At 43.8% G+C, this 16,469-nt stretch overlaps 1 non-coding gene across 1 annotated transcript; it reads right to left on the bottom strand.

Annotated features, from left to right (window-relative positions):
• Window positions 1–796: 796 nt before the first annotated feature.
• Trnas-cga lies at window positions 797–871 on the bottom strand. The gene has a single exon. It is a non-coding gene; the product is annotated as a tRNA-Ser (tRNA).
• Window positions 872–16,469: the final 15,598 nt, after the last annotated feature.

The following is a 16,469-nucleotide window of genomic DNA, read 5'->3' as shown; positions in this document are numbered from 1 at the left end:
TAAAATTCTGGACCAACCTGTTGGAGCCACTGTTTGGCAGCGTGCACAAGGGAGTCATCATCTTCAAACCTTGTTCCACGAAGAGAGTCTTTCAGTTTCCCAAAGAGATGATAGTCACATGGAGCCAGGTCACGACTGTAAGGCGGGTGTTTCAGTGTTGTCCATCCGAGTTTTGTGATCGCTTCCATGGTTGTTTGACTGACACGTGGCCGTGCATAGTCGTGCAACAGCAAAACATCCTGCTTTTGCCGATGTGGTCGAACACGACTCAGTCGAGCTTGAAGTTGCTTCAGTGTCGTCACACATGCATCAGAATTTATGGTGGTTCCACTTGGCATGATGTCCACAAGCAAGAGTTCTTCAGAATTGAAAAACACTGTAACCATAACTTTTCCAGCAGAAGGTGTGGTTTTGAATTTCTTTTCCTTGGATGAATTTGCATGCTGCCACTCCATTGATTGCCTCTTCGTCTCTGGTGAAAAATGATGGTACCATGTTTCATCACCTGTCACAATTCTTCCAAGAAATTCATCTCCACCATCCTCGTTCCAAAAGTTCGCTGCATACCGTTATTTTTTTTTTTTTTTTTTTTTTTTTTTTTTTTTAGCCACTGTCAACATCCTGGGAACTCACCTGGCACAAACCTTTTTTAACGCCAACACTTTCAGTATTCTGCAAACTCTTCCTTCCCCTATCCCAACGTAGCGTGACAAGTCGTTCACTGTGATGCGTCTGTCAGCAGTCACCAATTCGTTAACTCCCTGCACATTGAAACTTCCTGGCAGATTAAAACTGTGTGCCCGACCGAGACTCGAACTCGGGACCTTTGCCTTTCGCGGGCAAGTGCTCTACCAACTGAGCTACCGGAGCACGACTCACGCCCGGTACTCACAGCTTTACTTCTGCCAGTACCTCGTCTCCTACCTTCCAAACTTTACAGAAGCTCTCCTGCGAAACTTGCAGAACTAGCACTCCTGAAAGAAAGGCACTCCAGCCCCCAGGCTGTGGCTAAGCCATGTCTCCGCAATATCCTTTCTTTCAGGAGTGCTAGTTCTGCAAGTTTCGCAGGAGAGCTTCTGTAAAGTTTGGAAGGTAGGAGACGAGGTACTGGCAGAAGTAAAGCTGTGAGTACCGGGCGTGAGTCGTGCTCCGGTAGCTCAGTTGGTAGAGCACTTGCCCGCGATAGGCAAAGGTCCCGAGTTCGAGTCTCGGTCGGGCACACAGTTTTAATCTGCCAGGAAGTTTCATATCAGCGCACACTCCGCTGCAGAGTGAAAATCTCATTCTGGAAACCTCCCTGCACATTGTCTGGAGTGTGTGCAGTACGAGCCGGCCGAAGTGGTCTCGCGGTTCTAGGCGCTCAGTCCGGAGCAGCGCAACTGCTACGGTCGCAGGTTCGAATCCTGCCTCGGGCATGGATGTGTGTGATGTCCTTAGGTTAGTTAGGTTTAAGTAGTTCTAAGTTCTAGGTGACTGATGACCACAGATGTTAAGTCCCATAGTGCTCAGAGCCATTTGAACCATTTTTTTGCAGTACGAGGCCTGCCGCTGCGAGGACAATCCTCAATATTGCCGTGCCCGCTTTTATCACGTAACCTGTTTGCCCACCGACTAACTGTGCTGCGATCGACAGCAGCATCTCCATACACCTTTTTCAACCTCTTGTGGATGTTTCCCACTGTCTCGTTTTCACAGCACAGGAGATCTATGACAGCACGTTGCTTCTGACGAACGTCAAGTGTAGCAGTCGTCTTCAAGTCATGCTGTGACGGCGCCACTCACGGGAACAGGTTGAACTAAGTTTGAAAACAAGCGGGAAGGATGTATCTACACACTGTAAAACTTTCACACATGCAGAATGAAAACTGTATTTTTACAAAAATAGTGTGCATTTCTTTTGGAGTGACCCTATAAAGATCGAGAAATGAGCTGCACATGTCAACGAAGTTTTGATAAACAGAGGACTGGCGCTTCATGGTGTAACACTTCCCGTCAGTGTAACTCACACCAGCCTTGGGTGTACGTGGCGTCAGCTCCGTGCTCTCCCTTTGAGTGCCAAGCGGCGCTGCAGTTTTGTTTTCTGACCCCGCCGCTGCGGTCACCGGCATCCATCACAGGCAACAGGCGGGCAGACGGGCGAACGTGGCTGCAGCTGCAGCGCCGGCGCCTCGGGTCACCGCGTCGAATCTAATCTCGTGCACTTCGTGGAAAGTCGGCCTATTTTTATCCCGACACCAGAAGGTCGCTTCTTCATGCACACTTAACACTCGACGCCGATAAGTTTTACAACATAATTAGCTTACCACCCGGTCTGTGGCGCCGCCTATTCCGGGAAAACTTTTCTGTGGAACTCTAGACTTGGCGATAAAACATTTCTTTTCTTACTTCTGTCAGACAGATTGATATGTCATCTCAAACTTTTAACGCGCACAATCGGGATGCGGGTATCGCACAGGCATTTCGCAGTTTTTTTTGTTTTTTCGCTCGTAGAATCGTGTTGACACATTTGGCTTATGGCCAGTGAATGTTCAGCAATAATTGATTTCAGCACTGGACTTATCGTAAACGTGAAATATCGGAATCTTCTGGAAACAGGGAAAGCCTTAAAGCTTCTTTAAGAGCAGATGTGGCAGGGCAAAATCGCGAAAAAATTGGATTTCTTTTTCATTGCGTGATTTATTAGATTATATACATACAGGGTAGTCCAATGATAATGACCGAGCCAAATATCTCACGAAATAAGCATCAAACGAAAAAACTACAAAGAACGAAACTCGTCTAGCTTGAAGGGGGAAACCAGATGGCGCTATGGTTGGCCCGCTAGATGGCGCTGCCATAGGTTTTTTTAAATAGGAACCCCCATTTTTTATTACATATTCGTGTAGTACGTAAAGAAATATGAATGTTTTAGTTGGACCACTTTTTTCGCTTTGTGATAGATGGCGCTGTAATAGTCACAAACGTATAAGTACGTGATATCACGTAACATTCTGCCAGTGCGGACGGTATTTGCCTCGTGATACATTACCCGTATTAAAATGGACCGTTAACAATTGCGGAAAAGGCCGATATCGTGTTGATGTATGGCTATTGTGATCAAAATGCCTAACGGGCGTGTGTTATGTATGTTGCTCGGTATCCTGGGCGACATCATCCGAGCGTCCGGACCGTTCGCCGGATAGTTACGTTATTTAAGGAAACAGGAAGTGTTCAGCCACATGTGAAACGTCAACCACGACCTGCAACAAATGATGATGCCCAAGTAGGTGTTTTAGCTGATGTCGCGGCTAATCCGCACATCAGTAGCAGACAAACTGCGCGAGAATCGGGAATCTCAAAAATGTCGGTGTTGAGAATGCTAGATCGACATCGATTGCACCCGTACCATATTTCTACGCACCAGCAGTTGCATGGCGACGACTTTGAACGTCGTGTACAGTTGTGCCACGGGGCACAAGAGAAATTACGGGACGATGACATGTTTTGCACTCGTTCTATTTAGCCACGAACCGCCATTCACCAACAGCGGTAACGTAAACCGACCTAATATGCACTATTGGGCAACGGAAAATCCTCGATGGCTGCGACAAGTGGAACATCAGCGACCTTGGCGGGTTAATGTATGGTGCGGCATTATGGCAGAAAGGATAATTGGCCCCCATCTTATCGATGGCAATCTAAATGGTGCAATGTATGCTGATTTCCTACGTAATGTTCTACAGATGTTACTACAAGATGTTTCACTGCAGGACAGAATGGCGATGTACTTCCAACATGATGGATGTCCGGCACATAGCTCGCGTGCGGGTGAAGCGGTATTGAACAGCATATTTCATGACAGGTGGATTAGTCGTCGAAGCACCTTACCATGGCCCGCACGTTCACCGGATCTTGCGTCCCCGGATTTCCCTTTGTGGGGAAAGTCGAAGGATATTGCCCATCGTGATCCACCGACAACGCCTGACAATATGCGTCAGCGCATCGTCAATGCATGTGCGAACATTACGGAAGGCGAACTACTCGCTGTTGAGAGGAATGTCATTACACGTATTGCCAAATGCATTGAGGTTGACCGACATCATTTTGAGTATTTGTTGCATTAATGTGGTATTTACAAGTAATCACGCTGTAACAGCATACGTTCTCAGAAATAATAAGTCCACAAAGGTACATGTATCACACTGGAACAACCAAAACAAAATGTTCAAACGTAAGTACGTTCTGTATTTTAATTTAAAAAACCTACCTGTTACCAACTGTTCGTCTAAAATTGTGAGCCATATGTTTGTGACTATTACAGCGCCATCTATCACAAAGTGAAAAAAGTGGTCCAACTAAAACATTGATATTTCTTTATGTACTACACCAATATGTAAAAAAAGTGGGGGTTCCTATTTAAAAAACGCAGTTGATATCCGTTTGACCTATGGCAGTGTCATTTAGCGGGCCAAGCATAGTGCCATCTGATTTCCCCCTTCAAGCTAGACAAGTTTCGTTCTTCGTATTTTTTTCGTTTGTCGCTTATTTCGTGGGATATTTGGCCCGGTCACGATCAATGGATATATATATATATATATATATATATATATATATAAAGTTGCGAATGTAGGTCACACGGGAGGCGTGCCAGAGATAAATCCCTGCAGTCGCACTATCCGTTGTCTCCTCGGTGGCTCAGATGGATGCTGGCACGATAGCTCAGCGTGTTCGGTGAGAGAGCTGGCTGCTCTCTGTAATAAAAAAATTGAATGAAAGGATAAACAACGAACTTCAGCGGATTTCATGTGACGTCCGCTACGACCAAACACAACGAACGATATATATAAAATGGACAGAGCGTCTGCCATGTAAGCAGGAGATCCCGGTTTCAAGTCCGGCTGGGGCACAAATTTTCAACTGTCCCCGTTGACTTAAATCAACGCCCGTATTCAGCTAGGAATATTCATTTCGTAGTAATTTATTGGATGGCGGTTGTGAAATCATTAAGATGGCGTCTTTTGGCGGGAAGTTTGAATTTTAGCGGGAAGGTAGGTCAATTGGGCTACCTCCACTAACCTAACCCCCCCCCCCACCCCTCTCTCAGAAAAAGGCGGCAAGTCCAAATTCCATCAGGACAATGTAACACACCTCTACTAACCTATGAAAATGGCGGGAAGATAGGCCCTTGCACTATGACCACTAACCTAAGTCACCCAACCACCACCTCCGGGAAGATAGGCCCTTGCACTATGACCACTAACCTAAGTCACCCAACCACCACCTCCTCCTATGGATTCAAATTCCAAAAGGAAAATGCAATACACAAAGGTCACCTCTACAAACCTATGAAAATTGTGGGAAGATCGATCACTTGGACTACCTCCACTAACCTAAGTAATCCGACCACCATCTCTTCCTAGGAACCTCGAAGTTTCAAATTTGGTGCTAAAGAAAGGTCGCTTCAGCTATCTCTACTAACCTAAGAAAATGGCGGAAATGAAAGGGTACTTGGGCTACCTCCATTAACCTAAGTCACCCGACCGCCGCATCATCCTATAGATCGGTGGGGAATTTGAATTTTGGTGGTGAAGGAAGGCCACTTGGGATATCTCCACTAACCTAAGAAAATGGTGGGAAAGAAAGGGCATTTGGATTTCCTCCACTATCTTAAGTCACTCGACCGCCACCTCTTCCTAAGGATTGGCAGGAAAATGACTCAGCCTGTGCCGGACTGCTGGAGGGGGGAAGAAGTGTACTTTATTTATTTTGGAACAATTTATTTAGGGATGGATTTTGGAAGATAGTATATTTATCACAGTGATACAGAAAACATGCTCTCACATGCCACGCAGCCTACAGACTTGCAAACCACTCGTAAGTAATGCAACACATTTATGTCCAGAGAGCCAAACAACTCGTAAATCGTCAAAATAATGATCCATCTAAAAGACTCTGCAAACATGTTTGCTAATCGTCAACTGTCAAAATCATGCACCAGTCTTTATTTAAACAATTTGAAGTACTATCACCATACAGTGTGCTCGCTCCATGGTCCAGAGTCCAACTGACCTAGAACACAGTACCACCACCAGAGGGCACTGTCTTCCATTCCATGACGTAATTCAAGATGGCGGCCGTGACGTCAGCTGACGTCGCAAGTACCATTATCCAAGATGGCGGACAAAGTGTGTCCACCATGAGGTCTGGACCTAGTACACAGTACTACCAGCAGAGAGTGCTGTCGTCTGTTCTGTGTTCCAACATGTACAAAGGAAATGACTGTCCATTCATAGGGAAGGTATGGATTTGACGTCGAGCACTTTGATAGCAAAGGGAAGAGTATGTCAAGTCATAAGAATGGTACTGATATTTCTATTTCCAGAGCGACAGCCATCAGCAGGGTGTATTTCTGGTACTTAGCGCACTGTCGAATGTCGTTCAAGTGAGACCGCGATTGTAACCTTTAGTTGTAAGTACAGGTATAAAATGTATATGTGACAAATTTATGATTCTACCTCTGTGTGCTTGGCGTGCACTGCTGGTGATCTGCGCAGGGATGATTCACGTTTCCCATGAGTAGTAAAAGCCCTCAGAATGGAGAGACCTGCTGGATGGTAGGAATGTAGATGTCTGAACCAGGTTGTCCTCTAGACGACCAAATAACGAACTAATACTTAATATGTGCTGCATAGCTTTCTTGATAGCGTGGAAAATTGAGAAGATTGAAAATGGAGGTGTGTTTGCACTGGACTGTTATTCTCTCCCATGTAAATTGTTCATTTCACTGATTCTGCACAATTTGTGCCTTTATTTAGTTGAGGGAGCATGGATTGTGGTGTGTACATCTAGCAGGTGAAAGACATGTTTGCTGGTTCTCTAGACATGAGAAACACATTAGTGGACTTTGTAAATTTTAGGGATGGTTTGGAATCTGTTACATCAAGGACATTGGTATTTGTGAGTGGATATATCAGTTTCGAGTTCTCACATAAAGGTCTTTGCAAGCAGGATAAGTGCTGAAGTTTCGGGTTTGCAGAGAATTAATTTCTAGTCTACACCTTTGGGATTATGTTGTGCGAGCAATCGGTAGGCTACTGCTGTGTGCTTGATATCGAGAAGCACCGCGAAAATGGTATAATATTATGGCAAACCATGCAAAAATACAGTGTTCTTGTACTCCCAGAGTCTGGAGATGGATGTAGAAATGCAAACAAGAAGCAGGTCCGGACTAGAAAGAATAAAGTGTTTGTGTCGATGGGAAGCGGGCCCAAATTTGTAAAACAATTCTGAGAGTGACTTCGGTCCGCTAAGGGTGCTCTGGTCACCCGCTGGGCATGGATGGTCGCCGACCTCACAGGGAAATATCTAGTGCTGCAATGGGTATATAAGATGCTGTCTGTCTTTGCGGTATATATATGAATGATGTAAAAGGAATGTTCTTGTATGGCACAGGATAGGAATTGTATTTTTACACATTGACATGGTACACGATGATATATTGCTGAGTTGGAGATCGGTTTCATGCTCTAATATTCAAGCTCCTGTCCTCAGTGAGAGAGCAGTGTAATTGAGTAAGAGTCCTTCTGTATTTGACGATATGTACGGGCACTTTGCAGGGTTTAATTGTTGGTGCAATATGACAATCTGTTCAAAAATGGTTCAAATGGTTCTAAGCACTATGGGACTCAACATCAGAGGTCATGAGTCCCCTACACGTACAAGTATTTAAACCTAACTAATCTAAGGACACCACACACATCCATGCCTGTGGCAGGATTCGAACCTGTGACAGTAGCAGCAGAGCAGTTCCGCACTGAAGCGCCTAGAACCGCTGGGCCACGGCGGCCGGCTCATCATCTTCTTTTTCATCATTATTATTATCATTATTACTATTAGTATTCTTTATTTCTCTCTTTTCTCAGACGTTATGTCTGGTAAAAAATGGAAAGTGACACGAATCTTGATCAAGCGCGATTTACTTTTAACTGTACGGTATATGTTATATTGCATTTAGGAACTTTCGGGTAATTAAACATGTATCAACAATTACGGATTTGTGTAGTTGTATATATGAGTTTGGAGTAGCTGTATTGCATTGATGTACTGGTGGATATTGTGTGGCATGACTCCTGTAGTTGATAGTATAATTGGTATAATGTCAACTTTATCCTGATGCCACATGTCCTTGACTTCCTCAGCCAGTTGGATGTATTTTTCAATTTTTTCTCCTGTTTTCTTTTGTATATTTATTGTATTGGGTATGGATATTTGGATTAGTTGTGTTAATTTCTTCTTTTTATTGGTGAGTATGATGTCAGGTTTGTTATGTGGTGTTGTTTTATCTGTTATAATGATTCTGTTCCAGTATAATTTGTATTCATCATTCTCCAGTACATTTTGTGGTGCATACTTGTATGTGGGAACGTGTTGTTTTATAAGTTTATGTTGTAAGGCAAGCTGTTGATGTATTATTTTTGCTACATTGTCATGTCTTCTGGGGTATTCTGTATTTGCTAGTATTGTACACCCGCTTGTGATGTGATCTACTGTTTCTATTTGTTGTTTGCAAAGTCTGCATTTATCTGTTGTGGTATTGGGATCTTCAATAATATGCTTGCTGTAATATCTGGTGTTTATTGTTTGAATCTGTATTGCAATCATGAATCCTTCCGTTTCACTGTATATAGTGCCTTTTCTTAGCCATGTGCTGGATGCATCTTGATCGATGTGTGGCTGTGTTGGATGATATGGGTGCTTGCCATGTAGTGTTTTCTTTTTCCAATTCACTTTCTTTGTATCTGTTGATGTTATGTGATCTAAAGGGTTGTAGAAATGGTTATGAAATTGCAGTGGTGTAGCCGATGTACACTCCTGGAAATGGAAAAAAGAACACATTGACACCGGTGTGTCAGACCCACCATACTTGCTCCGGACACTGCGAGAGGGCTGTACAAGCAATGATCACACGCACGGCACAGCGGACACACCAGGAACCGCGGTGTTGGCCGTCGAATGGCGCTAGCTGCGCAGCATTTGTGCACCGCTGCCGTCAGTGTCAGCCAGTTTGCCGTGGCAGACGGTGCTCCATCGCAGTCTTTAACACTGGTAGCATGCCGCAACAGCGTGGACGTGAACCGTATGTGAACCGTATGTGCAGTTGACGGACTTTGAGCGAGGGCGTATAGTGGGCATGCGGGAGGCCGGGTGGACGTACCGCCGAATTGCTCAACACGTGGGGCGTGAGGTCTCCACAGTACATCGTTGTTGTCGCCAGTGGTCGGCGGAAGGTGCACGTGCCCGTCGACCTGGGACCGAACCGCAGCGACGCACGGATGCACGGCAAGACCGTAGGATCCTACGCAGTGCCGTAGGGGACCGCACCGCCACTTCCCATCAAATTAGGGACACTGTTGCTCCTGGGGTATCGGCGAGGATCATTCGCAACCGTCTCCATGAAGCTGGGCTACGGTCCCGCACACCGTTAGGCCGTCTTCCGCTCACGCCCCAACATCGTGCAGCCCGCCTCCAGTGGTGTCGCCACAGGCGTGAATGGAGGGACGAATGGAGACGTGTCGTCTTCAGCGATGAGAGTCGCTTCTGCCTTGGTGCCAATGATGGTCGTATGCGTGTTTGGCGCCGTGCAGGTGAGCGCCACAATCAGGACTGCATACGACCGAGGCACACAGGGCCAACACCCGGCATCATGGTGTGGGGAGCGATCTCCTACACTGGCCGTATACCACTGGTGATCGTCGAGGGGACACTGAATAGTGCACGGTACATCCAAACCGTCATCGAACCCATCGTTCTACCATTCCTAGACCGGCAAGGGAACTTGCTGTTCCAACAGGACAATGCACGTCCGCATGTATCCCGTGCCACCCAACGTGCTCTAGAAGGTGTTAGTCAACTACCCTGGCCAGCAAGATCTCCGGATGTGTCCCCCATTGAGCATGTTTGGGACTGGATGAAGCGTCGTCTCATGCGGTCTGCACGTCCAGCACGAACGCTGGTCCAACTGAGGCGCCAGGTGGAAATGGCATGGCAAGCCGTTCCACAGGACTACATCCAGCATCTCTACGATCGTCTCCATGGGAGAATAGCAGCCTGCATTGCTGCGAAAGGTGGATATACACTGTACTAGTGCCGACATTGTGCATGCTCTGTTGCCTGTGTCTATGTGCCTGTGGTTCTGTCAGTGTGATCATGTGATGTATCTGACCCCAGGAATGTGTCAATAAAGTTTCCCCTTCCTGGGACAATGAATTCACGGTGTTCTTATTTCAATTTCCAGGAGTGTATTTATATGAGTGATTGCTTTGTGTATTTTGCTAGTTTCTGCTCGTTCTAGAAAGAATTTTCTTAAATTGTCTACCTGTCCATAATGTAGGTTTTTTATGTCGATAAATCCCCTTTATCCTTCCTTTCTGCTTAATGTGAATCTCTCAGTTGCTGAATGTATGTGATGTATTCTATATTTGTGGCATTGTGATTGCGTAAGTGTATTGAGTGCTTCTAGGTCTGTGTTACTCCATTTCACTATTCCAAATGAATAGGTCAATATTGGTATAGCATAAGTATTTATAGCTTTTTTCTTGTTTCTTGCTGTCAATTCTGTTTTCAGTATTTTTGTTAGTCTTTGTCTATATTTTTCTTTTAGTTCTTCTTTAATATTTGTATTATCTGTTCCTATTTTTTGTCTGTATCCTAGATATTTATAGGCATCTGTTTTTTCCATCGCTTCTATGCAGTCGCTGTGGCTATCCAATATGTAATCTTCCTGTTTAGTGTGTTTTCGCTTGACTATGCTATTTTTCTTACATATGTCTGTTCCAATTACTACTGTTACTATTATTATTATTATTACTATTATTATTATTATTATTGTTGTTGTTGCTAGTAGTAGTAGGGGATGTGTGATAAGTTCATCTTGAGCATCAGGCTTATAAAGTATATTATGTGTTCCGACATGTACAAAGGAAATGACTATGTCCATTCATAAGGAAGGTATGGATTTGACGTCGAGCACTTTGATAGCAAAGGGAAGAGTATGTCAAGTCATAAGAATGGTACTGATATTTCTATTTCCAGAGCGACAGCCATCAGCAGGGTGTATTTCTGGTACTTCGCACACTTTCGAACGTCGTTCAACTGATTCCGCAATCGTAACCTTTAGTTGTAAGTACACAGATAAAAAATATATGTGGCCGATTTCTTAGGGTGATGATTGTACTTGTGTGTGCTTGGCATGCAGTGCTGGTGACCTGCACGGGGGTGATACACGTTTGTCATGAACGGTAGAAGCGCTCCGAATGGAGAGACCTGCTGGATGGTAGGAATGTAGACGTCTTAAACGGGTTGTCCTCTAGACGACCCAATAGCGAACTAATTGTTAGTGTGTGTTGGATAGCTTTCGTGACCTCGTGGAAAATTGAGAAGATTGAAAATGGAGGTGTGTTTGCAACGTATCGTTATTCCCTCCCATGTAAATTGTTCTGTTTATTGCTTCTGCACATTTCGCTCCTTTATTTAGATGAGGGAACATGGATTGTGGGGTGTGCATCTAGCAGGTGAAAGATACGTTTACTGGTTCTCTAGACATTAGAAACACATTAATGGACTTTGTAAATTATAGGGACGATTTGGAATCTGTTACATCACGGGCACTGGTATTCGTGTGTGGATATATCAGTTTCCTCTATTTGTTTCGATTTCTCACGTAAAGGTCTTCGCAGGCAGGATAAGCGCTAAAGTTTCGGGTTTGCAGAGAAATAATTTCTAGTCTATATCTTTGGAATTATGTTGGGCGAGCGATCGGTAGGCTATTGCTCTGTGCTCGATATCGAGAAGTACCGCGAAAATAGTATAATATTATGGCAAACTATGGGAAAATACATGTGTTCTTTTAATCCCAGAGCCTGCAGATGGGTGCAAAAAATGGTTCAAATGGCTCTGAGCACTATGAGACTCAACTGCTGAGGTCATTAGTCCCCTAGAACTTAGAACTAGTTAAACCTAACTAACCTAAGGACATCACAAACAGCCATGCCCGAGGCAGGATTCGAACCTGCGACCGTAGCGGTCTTGCGGTTCCAGACTGCAGCGCCTTTAACCGCACGGCCACTTCGGCCGGCTGAGATGGGTGCAGAAAATCAAGCAGGTAAGTAGGTCCAGACTAGAAAGAGTAACGCGTTTGTGCCAAGGGGAAGCGAGCCCGAATTTGTAAAACAATTCTGAGAGCGACTTCGGTCCGCTGAGGGTGCTCTGATCACCCGCTGGGCATGGATGGTCGCCGACCTCGCAGGGAAATATCTTGTGCATCTCTAAGAATATGCCGTCTCCTTGCGCCCTACCCGAAGGTGGTAGGTCGCGCAGGACGTCCTCAACATTACAGTCACGCCGTCGATCTGTTAGACAGAGGGTGCGGTAATAATTGTGAGGGCACGGGAGGTGGCGTTGTGTGTCTTTGCACGTTGCCCTTCCGCCGAAATAGCTGCCGTGGTGAGTCGTCTCTTACGATGTCTCCGTTCTCTGACGATGTGATAAAGAGAAGCACGTTCCTCTGGGATGTAATCTTGCAGTCTCTTTCGAAGCCGCGTGCCGTCCAATCTGTCAGCTGTGATCTGCAAAAGCCGTGCCTGTGACTGGTGGACGGCCGTTTGGCGCTCTGGCGAAGCTCGTTTCGACGCTAGTTCTCGCAAGACCGTGTAGTAAAACTCAGAGGACGATCGGAGCCAAAGCGCCCTGTCTCGTCCATATTCCATGGGCGTGCAGCGAAGAGCTGGTATGGCGCAGTATGTCAACCTGGAACGATAGGTATGACGCCGTCGCTCACGTTTGTGCCAGTTTGTATTGACGGCTACACGACAAGCCTCTTGCCGGAGAATGTTGACGTCAAGAAGCCAAGGTCCTGTACTTCGTCTCGTGTGTTGTCGTGGCAGCGTCACGGCGCAGATGAACGGCTGACGATCGGTGAATGCAGCGGTCCACAGCTCCGCACCGACAGTCGCTGCCCGAAGACCTCGGGGGACGTAACTCCTGTCCGACCTGCTGGCCGACTGGCTGGTGAAGTGTGTATATCCGCGTTGGACATATATTAACACTACAGAGAATATTAAGACAAAATGTTAAACGAAAAAATTGCTAGTGAATCAGCAGATTTCTTCATGTATTTTGACAATATGCTTAAATAAAAATAATAACACATAGAAACAAGGGCCGTTGTAAAATAGATACGAGGAAATTATGATCCATATTGTTAAGAGAAATATGCTTTGTATAAAAGTATATCGCACTCGGGCGAAGAACCGTAACATTATCTCTGTCAACTACATCTAAAAACATCTTTGTAACTCTTTGTTTATGTAAGTTATTCTCGATAAGTACTGTGCACTGAAATTAGTGTGTGATGCTTAACATATGTGAGACTCTGCACAAATGGACCGTAAGGAATCTGTAAGTACAAGTTCTTCCAAATTTCGCCACTAACTACATATAAAAATCGATAATTACCTGAAAATTGCCTGTGTTTTTTTTTTTTTTTTTTACTGCAGCAATGCCAAGAAAACAAAGCAGAACCTCACACATCGAAAACATTACTCACAAATTGCGTAGTACAAAGAGAAAACACACCTAAAAATAGGAATCATTTCCCGAAACGCGTCGTGGAGAAAAGGAATGAAAGAAAACCGCGCCTTGTAGCAGGAAGATTATTTATAAACAAGCCCACTGAAAATGTGATTAACTGTGAAACACGTATGTAACGCAGCAGCGATGGCGAGGCATTGTAGCATCTGTGACCAGAGAGTATGCGCTTGACCGCGCGAGTGTTGCGAGCGGTTCTCAGTCAGTAGTAGTCTTTGCGAGTTAGTTGTCGCTATGCAGAGTAGCAGTCAGTCAGTCGTTGCGAGTCTGTAGCTCTGCCTAGTTGAGAGCAGTACTCAGTCTGTAGTCGTCATGCAGAGCGGTCGGTCAGTAGTAGCAGCCCAGTGCGGTTGTGTGATGTAGGCGGTCGGCAACAATGGTCAAGATGAGGAATAAGGTATACTGTTAATTAATATAATCATTAGATAATGAAAAATTTTATTTATTGTAATTATTCTCCAACAAGTCTCCCAATAATAATTTTTTATTTCAAAAGCATTTTCTCAAAAGTTTAATTTTTTTTGAACTAAAGATCTCGTTGCACTTCCCATTTCATTCCACTTCTTTTTGAAGAAAAATTTCACTAGAATTACAAAAAAAAGGAGAATATTATTATTTGCAATGTAGTTCCTCCAAGTGGTGCGCAACAACAAGAGCAGATATGTGACATCCATTTATTCTGAGGTAAGACTTTAATTCTGATTGTTTTTACACAGGGCCAAAAACCGATATTTCGGTTTAATTGAATTTTCTTGTCACTGAATGGACTTTAATTTTTTGAAGGATTTATAATTGAGTCAGATTGCGAATTTCACATTTGTTGCCATTGTCAGTACATTTGATTGTAGGCAGGTTACGCATAGAGCCATGTCCATCAGCATTTCTAATTAGTATCGTTATTTTCTTTTAAAATTTTTGTGGGGAGGTTACACTTGGCTCCACATTTCTATTAAGTATTGTCAATTTTCTTTCTTTAAAAATTGCTGTGGGGAGGTTACACTTGGCGACACCCAGTCCAGGATCGTATTTCGTTGAGAGTCTTTTGAGCGACAGTCAGATATCTGCTCTTATTTGCTTAGATAATTAGGATTTGGCGCAACGCTTTTAATAATATTGTGACTTTCTTTCTACAGGTCAACGGCAATTTGCTGCTTTGTTGTATTTGTGTGTTGCTTTTGCATTGTGCTTATTTGCTTTGTGAAAAATTTTGACTATTGTAAAAATGCCGCGAAAGACTGTGAATAGTGTATCGCGAAGTATTGTGAATGAAATTACCGACTTAAACAACGTGACCGATAGTAATTGTGATACGCAACGTAATGATGACAATCCTGCGTTCACTAACAATCAGTGCATTCCAACCACTAATGATGACTTTTACCCTGATAATGAACAAACGAACTCAATTGTCTCGTCTGTTAATTTGACGACAATTGATGACGCGGAGCGCTCTATAGTAATGAGCGCTGCCGAAATTAACACACCCGATTTAGAAAATCCAAGTAATGAACAGACAAATTTGTCTAATGAAAATGAACAGGATACACAAAGTACGACGGATTCATTCAATTCCGAAATAGTGAGTGACAGTGTACGTCCGACTGATAATCCTTTTTGTAAATTGCAGAATGACCAAATGGTCACACAAAGCGCGACAATTCCAGGTACACAATCAAATAGCACAGATAATGGAGTAGGTAATGTTACTTTGGATCAATTTATAGCAATAATGCTACAGTTTAGGAACGAACAGAACGAAAAACAAGACAAACTTAGTGAACAGGTCAAACAACAGAGTGTAGATAACAAACAATTTAAAGAGAATTTCAAACAACTTAGGGAAGATAACAAACACTTAAATGAGAAACTTGACAATAATGACGAAAATCTCAAACAGCTTAGCGAACAAATTAGAGCCGTTGCCGCGCAGTGCCATGACACTAAGGAACAGTTGCGCGTGGAAATTGAGGCTTGTTCACAAAAAAATAGCGAAGAAATTAAGTCTGTTGCGCAAGAATTAAGGGAAATGCAAACAGCCGCAACAGAAACACTCAGAGACGAAATTAGCGGAGTCGCTAAACAATGCTCTGAAAAAGCTACACAATTACGGGACGAGTTTAGAGCAATGACGGTAGAACTTTCGCGCACTATGGACGCAAAGATAGACGCGAAATTCGAACAACAGAACACTCAGATGAATGAACGCTTTAATCAGCACATACAGAACAGTGATACGCGTTTCCGCAGATTTATTCAGGATCAAAACAAAGTAAAACGACAAGTCATGGAAACAATCACTGCACAAAGACAAGAGGACAAACGTAAAATATTCGCGAAAGCGAAGACGTATGTAGACAATAATATTACTACAGTGTCCGACAAAATTAATACCATAGAACAATTGAACGCGGAATTACGGGATGAAATTTCTGACCTTAAATCAAAAACAGATACACACACAGTAAATATTCAAACAGTGACAGATAGATTCGAACAGTTAGATCTAACACAGGATTGTGATGTTATCAAAGGTGATGTTAAAAAACTGAGCGAAACTACGCGCAAGTTGCAAAAACAGATTAATGCGTCTGATTCTAAAACCGATGATCAGGTTAAGATATTGACTGAAAAATGTGATGAATTGGCCAGTCGTATTGATGTTATCGAAAATGCTAATGACAATAAATCAGACGATACTGCACCGGTTTCATTTATCCAAACGCCTGAATTTCAAAATTTACAGCAGACTATTAATGAGATCGATTCATCTAACAACACGTTACGTAGGAAATTATCAAATTTACAACAAGAAGTAACAGAAATGAAAAACACTTCTGTTAATAATA

The sequence above is a fragment of the Schistocerca americana genome, chromosome 3, assembly GCF_021461395.2.
Source record: "Schistocerca americana isolate TAMUIC-IGC-003095 chromosome 3, iqSchAmer2.1, whole genome shotgun sequence".
Taxonomy (NCBI): Eukaryota; Metazoa; Arthropoda; class Insecta; order Orthoptera; family Acrididae; genus Schistocerca; species Schistocerca americana.
Note: the sequence above shows the minus strand (reverse complement) of the source record. Positions and strands in the feature narration are given on the sequence as shown.